Source organism: Lolium rigidum, chromosome 1 (genome assembly GCF_022539505.1).
Source record: "Lolium rigidum isolate FL_2022 chromosome 1, APGP_CSIRO_Lrig_0.1, whole genome shotgun sequence".
NCBI classification, from domain to species: domain Eukaryota; kingdom Viridiplantae; phylum Streptophyta; class Magnoliopsida; order Poales; family Poaceae; genus Lolium; species Lolium rigidum.
In genome coordinates, this window is record NC_061508.1 from 43,397,002 (window position 1) to 43,408,029 (window position 11,028).

The 11,028-nt window shown below is 44.4% G+C and overlaps 1 long non-coding RNA gene across 8 annotated transcripts; it reads right to left on the reverse strand.

Annotated features, from left to right (window-relative positions):
* Positions 1-24: 24 nt before the first annotated feature.
* LOC124685257 lies at positions 25-9,404 on the reverse strand. 8 transcript variants are annotated; one of them, XR_006997365.1, is made up of 8 exons: positions 9,177-9,404; positions 8,944-9,044; positions 8,713-8,823; positions 6,830-6,990; positions 4,117-4,275; positions 2,902-3,017; positions 877-1,441; positions 25-462 (listed from the first exon to the last, which is right to left on the reverse strand). It is a non-coding gene; the product is annotated as an uncharacterized LOC124685257 (long non-coding RNA). The 8 variants fall into 8 exon arrangements; XR_006997368.1 differs by having other exon boundaries at positions 877-951; positions 1,228-1,441; positions 2,902-4,275; XR_006997364.1 differs by having other exon boundaries at positions 877-1,110; positions 1,228-1,441; positions 2,902-4,275.
* Between the last annotated feature and the right edge of the window lie 1,624 nt (positions 9,405-11,028).

Consider the following 11,028-nt stretch of genomic DNA (forward strand, 5'->3'; position numbering starts at 1 on the left):
CAACAACCACGGCGCGACGAAGACAATAGAATAAAAGGCCGCACCATAGTAAATAGCCCATATTGCAATAATATGTTTAGTTCTACTCTTTTTCTGACCATTACAGGGCATGCATATATGCTGCATTGTTTGAGAGCTTCTGCTTGGTCAAATTGAGACAATGTATTGAGGAAGACAGAAAACCAATATGAGTATTTAACAAATAACACTTGGACCATATTTAACAAATACTCAGATGATGTCTAAGCTAAATAGCTAACATAACTGAGGAGCTCAACAATACATATAAATGAGGCAAAGGGGTTAAACAGAGAATTAGGGTTTGGGCATTCTAAATCCAAACCGTCCAGAAGGTAGCCCCCTCCCGACCTGCTCTCTTGCCAACTGACAGTTGCTGCCACATTAGAGCGGAGAACAGATCCATGGTCTATGGCTTTGCTTTGAGAAGATGGAACACCAAAGCTGCAAAAAAAGTAGAACTAAACATTATAATGGAGGACCTTGCATACCCTAATGGTGCTTTCTGATGTGTCAACCTACAACTCGCATGGTGCAGATCCATGGCCTATTTCCAGTTTCTAGATACACTTGCATTTACAAAAAAAAAAACTTCCAATTTTATTTTTATGGGACTTAATATTGAGCTACTCGAATTCAGAATATCATTGGCTCTTGCGATGTCAAATTACCCATTAGAATGGAGGACCTTGCATACTCTCATGGTGCTTTCTGATGTGTCAACCTACAACTTCAACCTATTAAAGTATTGTGGACCTGCTATATCAAGTTCTCAACATAATATATAGTGGTTCGAACCCAATGTTAAGTTCTAATCTCAAATGAGTTTCAGCGGTCAGGGATCATGGAAAGACTAACCTGATCCTTTTAAACATAAGCATTCCTTCCTATTCCTGGAACCCAGAAATCAGCAGCAGCCTTTGCTCTGGTTGTCTACAAAATAATGCAACTTCTTCAGACTTTTTATTGAAAGGGTGTAATCCATTGATATACCTGATTTTAGACTACTGCTATGTGGCCTTTTCATAGTTCTTCACTATAAGGAATACCATCCACCAAAGTCACAAAAGCATATATTGCCTAACCTTTGACCTGAAGCATTTTTATTAGCAATTTGAAGCAGATAATACATCAATAAAAATTGTATATGGTGGGATAAAATACAATAAAAGCACGAGGAATGCTAGAGAAAGTATCATTGGAACATACCTCATGCTCAACACCACCAACAACAGCCTGTGCACACTGTGGATTTGAAACCAAAGCAGAATCAACCCCTCTTGTGCCAATTTGTCCTTCTCCGACATGTTGTACTTGTGCACCTGCACACGGATCAAGGTGAACTCCTCCCAGACTGGAACCCAGCTGTCCTCTATCACCTTGGTCTTCTTCATTAGTCCAGTGGAACACCAACAATTCCAACCTATCCATACAAATTCAGTTTAGTATTTCAGAAGAGTGGTGCTATGGCATTTTGTTTTTTGATATTACAGTGGTACTGAGTTCTGCAATGATGTTGGTAGGGTTTTTTCCCGAAAACAATAGAAGAAGGTTGCTTGTAATATTACCCTTTTACTTTACATACCCATGTATAAAAATCTGGAGAGTATTGATCAAAGTGTGTCTGTTTGAAGTCCATCTGCCAACTATCGCTCATGTATAACTTTATACAGTACTAAGGGTGTGTTTGGTAGCCCGGGTCAACCGAGAATTACTATCTCTTCCCATACATGATGACCCTAACCAAGTTGAGCTGAGATGAGATGTTGTTTGGTAGCACTTGTACGAGCTGAGATGAGATGTTGTTTGGTAGCACATGTATGACATGAGATGGCAAGGATATCATTTCAATTGATTTTAGCACTAGTTCAATATTTGAACTAAGTTAATACTATATCTAAATATAAAATACACACTAATTCCATATTATCTAAAAGTTTCACACTGATTTAATATTATGTATCTATACACAACAGTTATTACAAACAGGGACAATTTTTTTTGCAAAAAGGTCCTTGAAAAAACTATGTCAAAAGCAATCAGATCCAAAATAGGATCTGGAAGAGGCCCTGCCGGCAGTCGGAGGCCCTGCCGGCGCGGCGTCGGGCTCAGCGGCGCGAGGCGGCTCTGCTGTGCGGCTCTGGCGGCGCGGCGCGGGCTCTGGCGGCGCGAGACGGCTCTACTGGGCAGCGCGAGGAGGCTCTGCTGGGCGGGAGCGAGGCGACCTTGGCCTCTCGAGGTGGCTCTCCCGGCGGCGAGATTCGACCTTGGCGGCGTCTGGAAGCTCTTCCGGCGGGAGACGCGGCGGCTTCCAATGGACGGGAGGTGCGGCGACGGAGGTCATCGCTCGGAGGCGCGACGGCCAGCGCTCGGGAGTCAGGAGGCGCAGCGGTTGAATCTGCGGGGAGAAGAAATGACGAGCTTTTTTTTCGGGGGAGGGAGTCTGGGTCTCTGGGTGCGCGGGTGGCAATTTTGCAGGATGGACTCAGCTAGGCTGAGTTGTGAAACTCGATTTGAGGTTCACAACCGGGCCTGGCTGAGGAGCCTTTTCTGTATGAGGTGAGATAGTTGAGATGGATTGACACAGGCTAACAAACACAAGTTTCCACAAAAATCTCTGTTGAGATGGGAGTTTCCGAGTTGCCCCGGGCTACCAAACACACCCTAAAAGCAGCAGGTCATCTAGTGCTTGGCGAGGAAAGGAAACATGCTAATATTCCAATAGCATTGATGAACCATCCAATATATATTTTATGTGTGTACAGCATAGATCACTGGAATATAAGCAAAGTAAGTGCTAGAATAAAACTAAGTAGTGCTAGAAGAAATAATAACATAAAAATGCAGGAACAAACTTGATTGTATTCACAAGAGAGACATTACCTTGTTCTCCTTCATGAAACTCTTCGGTGAGATTCTTCCACTTCTTTTCTTTGCCAGATTGGCACACATAGTAGAGAACGGACCACACACATTCACATTACTCCAAATTCTAATATCTATGGGAATGATACCAAATCAGAGGGAAACCGATCATACACATTCACATTATTACTACAGTAATACCCCTAAGATACTGGTACATGGTTGTTTTTTGATTTGATATACAGTCAGCATCAAACGTAATGGAAACCTGACCAACACTCAGCTCACCAAACTGACAGCTTACAAAATGTCAGTGCATATATTCAGATAGTTATTTAAACACAAATGATACACATAAATATATGTGGATCTTAAGCAAGATGCCTCTAAAAGTGCTTTAGTTCGAGCAGTGCTTGATTAAAGAGTGAACTTCTCCATGAACTACAATGAAAGTTTGCATGAAGAGTTAAGAATTAAGAGACTATCTGTCAGATATATCTATGAACTTCACTAAAGTGGAGGATTAATTCTGTGATGAAAGACAAATGTTGATCTTATTTGCATACAAAAGGGCAGTTGCAATAAAAAAAAAAGGCAAAACACCTGTCAGGTCACCAAAAGTTGTTTCTACTTCCCCACACACAAGACCATTGAGCAAAAATAACAAAGGTAAACCCCAACTGAGAGCACTGAATGATTTATATTATATCTGTATCACGCTTTACTTAACCAAACCGGCACCAAACCATATTAGGACTACATATCTTCATAAGTGCTTGCAGCAAGAAAGAGGGAAAGTATATATATATATATATATTCGAAGAGAGAACTATGGTAATATTACTCAAGTAGAATATGGTCGGTAAATTATCCAAGTTACATGAGAGATTCATGTCAATCTGATCTCAAGGCTATTCTGGACATCTGAGTAGCATATGATTGGTAAAGATAGGTATCAAATCGTATTTACAGGAAAGCAAGTAAAACACGGAATGCTACATCGTGTATTCGAGAAGCAAAGAGAAGCCATAGTGTAGTATTGTTCCCTGCGATATTTCAGCGTTTTTGTATAGAACGTCTATGTGATGCCATGTTAGCGTTAGTACTCCACCCATCATACCTGTTTGGCATGTTGGATATTTCTAGAATGGGTAATTGACATGCCAACATCTCAAGGATGTGTCTTGAAAGATAACATTCTTGTAGCAGCATATCAGTAGATGGACATTGTACCTAATTGGTTAACGGTGGTGAATAATAAGCAACAGCCATGCCCACAGAGTATGACAACACTATCTTCAGAACTTCTTCTGTGAGGGGAAACGACATCAAAGGGAAGTTCTCGAGCTTGACAATCTCATTGTCCAACAAGTCAATCATGACAAATTGGTCCTGTTACAAAATAAAGCAACAGAGACCTTTAAAATAATAGCTAGAGAAAAAACCGAAGGAAATACAGGCAATTCAAAATGCAATAAAAGACAACCCTATCAGTTCAATTTCAATCACAACATTATATACTAGGTAGGAAGACGCAGCTTGCCGCGCACTTGCCCACCTACGCCGAGCAAGCATACATGAATCGAATACAAATAATTGGAATTTTCATCAAGTGAGCAAGCGACATTGTGTGGAAACTTAAAAAACCAAAGAAATTCTATAAACCTGACAAAACGCCCTCAGAAATGGTAGGGCTATCTAATTATTTGATAACCAAAGAATATAAGCGGTGAACCATGGAAATTTACTGCATACAAGCATATCATTGAAACATATTACATATAAACTTAGGTAGATGGTTCTTAGATAGTACTACTCAAGTACATGGTCATGGAGGTTCAAGTCATCTAAGGGCCATCTCCAGCGGCGCGACGCATTTCGGACGTCCGAAATGTCCGTTTGCGTCGCGCGGCGGACGCGAGACACACCGTTTTTGTCCGCGCGTCCGTTTGCACCTAGGGGTGGCTCCAGCGGCCCGACGCATTTCCGTGTTTGCATCAATTTATGAAGTTTCTAAACAACAAAATAAGGAAATCAACGAAGTCATAGTTATTACATTTAAATTTTTAAAAGTCTACATGAAAATAAGATAGTATTTCTCTAGGCATGATCTTCATGGCCAGCCAATGTCCACTGATGCTCAATCAGATCCGTTTGCAGCTGTTTGCAGACGTTCTCGTTAGTGACTTCTACATTCCTATGTAGATAGTCCTGCCAAGATGAAGCTCCAGGAAGTGGCGCAACCAGCTCACCTTGGAATTCCCAGTGGTTCTCATTGCGGCCATCAGGACGCTCGTTCTCAACGATCATGTTGTGCATGATCACGCAGCATGTCATCACCTCATGCATGGTCTTCAGAGACCATGTTCTTGCCGGGTGCGGACAATTGCCCACCGAGCTTGGAGCACACCAAATCCACGCATCCACATCTTTCCTGCAAGCCTCTTGCATCTTGGCAAACCTCCTCGTCTTCTCGGAGTTTGGATTACGGACAGTCTTCACCAATGAGGCCCGATCAAGGTAGATGCCATCGGCAAGATAATATGGCTTGTCATATGCATTTTCATTGATCTCATAGCTCCCCGGGGAGCTTTGCCTTGCATGAGCCGGTTGAAAACCGGTGATCGGTGCAACACATTGATGTCATTGTTGGAACCGGCCATGCCAAAGAACGAATGCCAAATCCATAAATCTTGAGATATGACAGCTTCAAGAATGACAGTTTTTCCCTCCTCATGCCCGCTGTACGCACCCTGCCATCCAAATGGACGGTTTTCCATTCTCGGTGCATGCAATCTATGCTGCCAATCATTCACTGGGAACCCTCTAGACTCGTTGATAGACGGGAGCCGCCTTGTATCCTCAACAGTCAGCTTGGCTACATGGCCTCAGCTAAGGCGGGTGCTCTCACCCATTCGAAGATACTCATCGAATATATCCGCAACCATTCCATATGAGAGCATGCGAATAGCCGCGGAGCATTTTTGGTAGGAGGTGAAGCCTAGCGCTTTGTTGCATCGGGCCTGCATTGGAAGTAGGGGTCGTAGTTTCGACGCCCGCGTAGAATGACCAAGAACAGGTCCCTTGACATCCTGTGACCGCGCCGGAACAATTTTTCCGGGAACACCGGATTGGTGAGGTGGAAGTAGTCCTTGTGGAGGCGGGCCTGCCCTTCCACTGCGTTCCGCGGCGAGGTTTTGGAGCGCCCCTTCCACGGAGCCCGGTGCTCCGGCCCCGTGTTTGAGGTGAACTCGTGGATCATGGAGGCCGTAGTAGTTGCCAATGTCTGCGTCGACTGATCGAACTCCTCGTCGGAAGAGGAGTCGACGACCTCCGCGCGGAACTTGTCCAACATCTGCCACATGTCCATCTGCGTACAAACTGCGGATCAATGGCCGCGCACAATAGCGCCAAAAACACGAGTAAGAAACCTACCGACGCAACCGGGAGCGTTTGGCCCGAAATCAGCCGGCAGGTACGCGGCGGAGCCAAGCCCGAGTACGATCCTGATCTCCCGCGTGGCGAGAACGGAGCCGACGGCGACTACTGCGGCGGCTGACGGCGGACGGCGCCGGGTGGGGTTGGGGTGGTGGCGTCGCACTAGGGTAGCAAAGAAGGGGAAAAAGAAGCAAATCGAAGCGGTCGATTTCGCTGTCCCTGACTTGCAGGACCGGGTAAGAAATGGAGGACGCTCCGCGCGACCGCCGAGCGTCCGCGGAGACGCAAACCTGGCGCATATTTGGGCCAGGTTTGCGTCTCCGCGGACGGCCCGGTCACTTTGCGTCGCCCCGCTGGAGCAGGCCCCAGACGCATTTCCGATCACGGCGGACGAAAACGGTCGCTCAGCGTCCGTTTGCGTCGCGCCGCTGGAGATGCCTTAAGTAGACACACAGTACTTCTAGTTCCTCTGCTTACATAAACCAAAGGCAGAATATTGAACAACTACCTCGTAGTGGTTATAGAAACCACTCGCCGCACATGATGTCAATGGTCCCAAGGAAGCTTATCATAGTTGTACTCATGCTCATATGCGCCACCTGGCGAAGTACTACCATAGTTACAAGGATCTACATTGTATCCATAGAATCCAGGTGAGTGCTACATGCTCTGTATTGCCAGAAATAACAAAAATAAATGTCAATGATAAGCAGAAAAAGGCAACTCTTCTGCTGAAAAAAATGTGAATCCAACCATGGCTTCGATGGCAATGCTGTATTTTGCGAAGGGACTTCTATTGGTAATGACAATGTTGTACACTTTAAATAGCAAAACAGTACAGTCAGTGGCATAAAAGGGCATTACAATAGTCCAAACTCATGGAATTATATAACATATTTAGACCTAAGTGATGTTGTGTGTGATTCCTAGCCTGCCTTTTGGCTTGTATGCACACTTGGATAAAAAATTGATGATAATGGGCACATTTAGCACAGACAAAATTTATGCCTATATAATGTTCAGACATAAGTGATGTGTGTGGTTCCTAGCATGGCTTTAGGATTGTAAATTATTTCTACCTTTATAATATATTATAACACAAGATTTCCATCTTCTCGGAAGCAAAAGTTAACAAAACTACTATAATCTATGTGCTAAGCAAACCCTGCTCGGAGTGAACATGAAACCCATTTTCGTCTTCCTTCAGAATTTAACTTTCTGGAATTATGGTCAAGCTACGTTAATGACTGCTGTCAATTGACACAGACAGTGACTGAATTCAAGGCCACATTCCTTTTAACCAGCTAGTAACATCATTAGACTAATATAGTCAAGGTGCAAATGTAGGACATGAACCCAACACCACACTTTTCAGTACCCATCCCTTCTTATAAACTCTAAACACAAAACTCTTAATCCTTCTTTTCTAGTTTAACAGTTTGTAGGTAAATTTTTGTTCTACCATCTATTACACAGTGGTCAATACATGGAATAAAGAACACTTTCACAGCTCTGAACTGGGAAAATAGTATTGCAACTGTGGAATAAAGATCACTTTCAATTTCATTTTAGATAAGAAAACTTCAAGATTTTCCTAGGCATATATAACATATATGAAGATACTATCAAAGAAGCATGTACTGTACATTTATGAACTGCAGATGTTGACATCCTATTCATTTCAGAAGTATGGCAATGGTATGTAAATTACCAACCATCCATCCAATATTATATAAATGAATTCCGGGAGGAAATTTTGGATAGAGACAAAGAACAAATAACTATCAGAAAATCATCCATTGATAAGACCACAGCTACGCATACAGAAAATACAAGTATAGTTCTACCAGGAGGAACCATCATAGGACCAGAATCAATATATTAATCAGGTTGCATAAGAGATGCTGCTGAAACTTAATCAGGCCCGAATTTTGATTCTGTTTCTTTTCAGAGAAACATACTGCAATCAAATTTCAGTTAAATGTCTGAATTAAGACAGTGCTAGTGAGCTATAAATAAATTATTGATGTAGCATCTAAAACTTGTGAAGTGCTCACTATGCGAGCCTAAATCAAAATTTAGTTATACATATGCAAGTTTTGAAGTGCACGACATTTCAGGTTACAACCTTATGCAGTGTTAGAAAACCTGAAGCAATTGCAGCTTAATTATTGCAGCTTAATTATGTAATGTAGCTAGCATACTTTTGCAGCATATACAATTAGGTTCTGCCCGTATTAGCCTTTACAGCCACCAGGGGACAAATGTTATTTACATGTAAATGAAGGCATGCATCTGGAATCCGGAATGAGCACAAGCAACCTACAATCTTGATCCAAAATACTTAACATAGATCTAAACCTGACAACAGATAAAGACACAGGTCAATACCTGAATAAATATAAGGGAGCGGATTTCACACAAGAATCATTATTTCCACAAGGCCCAAAATTCCATGAAGAATATTGCAACCCATAGTTAACACTGCACCTTCTCATCATCCTGCCAACAACCATGAAACAAGAAAAAAAAACATTATAGATTATAACGTTGTTTGAATGTTGCTACATGGAGAAATTGCAAGGGACGTACAAAGAGATATGGTAGAACCGGCATTCTTACCTTCTGAAATAGCCCTTGGGTTTTCTCCTATGTTTATCATGTTGCCGTTCCCTGAGTAGTACTGCTCATCGAGCATTTACACAAACAAGTGATGTGCAAACCTGCAACCTCAAAGTTAGAACAGAAATTGAGGACAAATGTGCACAGCTGAAGCAAAGTATGCATGATAATTCTAGTTAAAAGCACTTGAATCAATTAGAGAGCCAGGAGTAGCCAAATCAAAAAGAGCTCACCTGGCCTTTGGGACTGTTTTCTTCAACTATGGAGCAGCTCTACATAGTAGCCATGTCCTTGTGTGCGTGAGGGCCTATGCACACAAGATGGAGGAAGTGCATCTTGGGGGAGGGGAAAATGGCGGTTGGGATGGAGCTCTGGGAGAGGACGGTCACACAGGAGCTCGGGACCTCGCTTCCTCTGCTGCCCTCGCACTCCAGATCGACGCCATGGAGCTGCTGCTCCAGACCATGGCCGTGGTGCGCGCCGTCGGCAGCGGCCACTTCGTACTGCGGCCACCACGGCCGAAGCTGCGAAGGATGAGGGGGCGCCCTTTCCCCTGTGGCCGCCCCGACCACCCACGGCCGGAAGACGACGGAGAGGTGGTGCAGATGACGGGGGCGGCGAACCTGACGCGGACGGCGGAGGACGCGCGGTGGTGGCGGCCGGGCACGCCACCTCCCTTCCCTCCCGCGGTCGGCGGAGGACCAGCGGTGGTGGCGGGCGCCCGCGCCGCTTCCCTTACCTCCCGCGGTCGGCGGAGCCCGCAATGGTGGCGGACGGGGTTTGGGGGCGGCCGTAGAGTAGCGGGAGCCTGGGATCCGGTGGGGACGCAGGCGTCGGGGCGGCTGAAGGTCACGGCGGCGGCGGCCGGTAGCGGTGGCGGCGGGAGGTCGCCGCGGCGGCGGTCTGAACCCTAGTGTGGGTTCTGCTCGGGAGAGTGGGGATGCGAGGCGAGCCGGGGGTGCGGGGTTCTGCTTTTTTTGTCTTCATTTCTTTTTCAATCCATCCCACTGCAGTGGCATTTCTCTGTAAATACGCCGAACGATAGGGTCAGGTGTGGGTACCGGTTACCTATTTTCACAGGCAGTTCCAGTAAATGCCTCTAAATATAGATGCCTATTTTTAGAGGCACTTTTTCTAAATGCCTCTAAATTTGATATCTTTAGGGGCACTTCACTTAAAATGTCACCAAAAATAGCATTATTAGTGGCACATTCGTCTAAATGCCCCTAAAGATGATCTTTAGAGGCAGTTTTATAATGTGCCTCAACGAGAAATGCCCCTAAAAATCTACTCTCCCGTAGTGTATGACCATGCGATGCCATAGAGGAAATCCTGCGATATGATAATTATTCAGCATGTGAAAACATGATGCTCAACATGTCCACGTCCTTGTATACTTTGCACATATTGCATCCTTCTACATCAAAACCGTGGCACAGTTTCACTCTCTGAAATCAAGCAAAAGTTTCTATTTTAGTCAACCATTGTCTGTCAATATCAATCCTCTTTAACTCCACATGGGAGTGCTCTTCGATGGTCAATGCATGCTCAGGGTTTTTTTCATCACATGCTTAATCCACCAATCTCAGATTCAGCAACCAGTGATGAAGAATGTCCACTAAAACTTCATGACATACTTAACGGCCCATGGATGCAGGTGACAGACCCAAAATTGACATACTGGAACAGTCAACTAAATCGAAATCGAGCAATCAGGTGGCCAACATCAACAATGAGGGAGGAAGGGGAAAGGGAAATGCTCACTGCGCAAGGAGATCATCACCGCCATCACCGCCAACGCCTCTCCATCAACCAGCAATGTTTCCCCCATCCATGTGTGAGTAATTCCTCCGCTGTAGGCCGAAGGGGATGGTAGGGATTGGATGAGATTGGTCATGTAATAGCATAAGATTGTTAGGGCATAGTGCCTAGTGTCCGTAGATGGTACTTTTATGATATTGTTGCAACTTGTTATGCTTAATGCTTGTCACTAGGGCCCGAGTGCCATGATCTCGGATCCGAACATGTTATTATTTCATCATGATATTCGTTGTTTATGATCTTACCCGCAAGTTGTATACACAT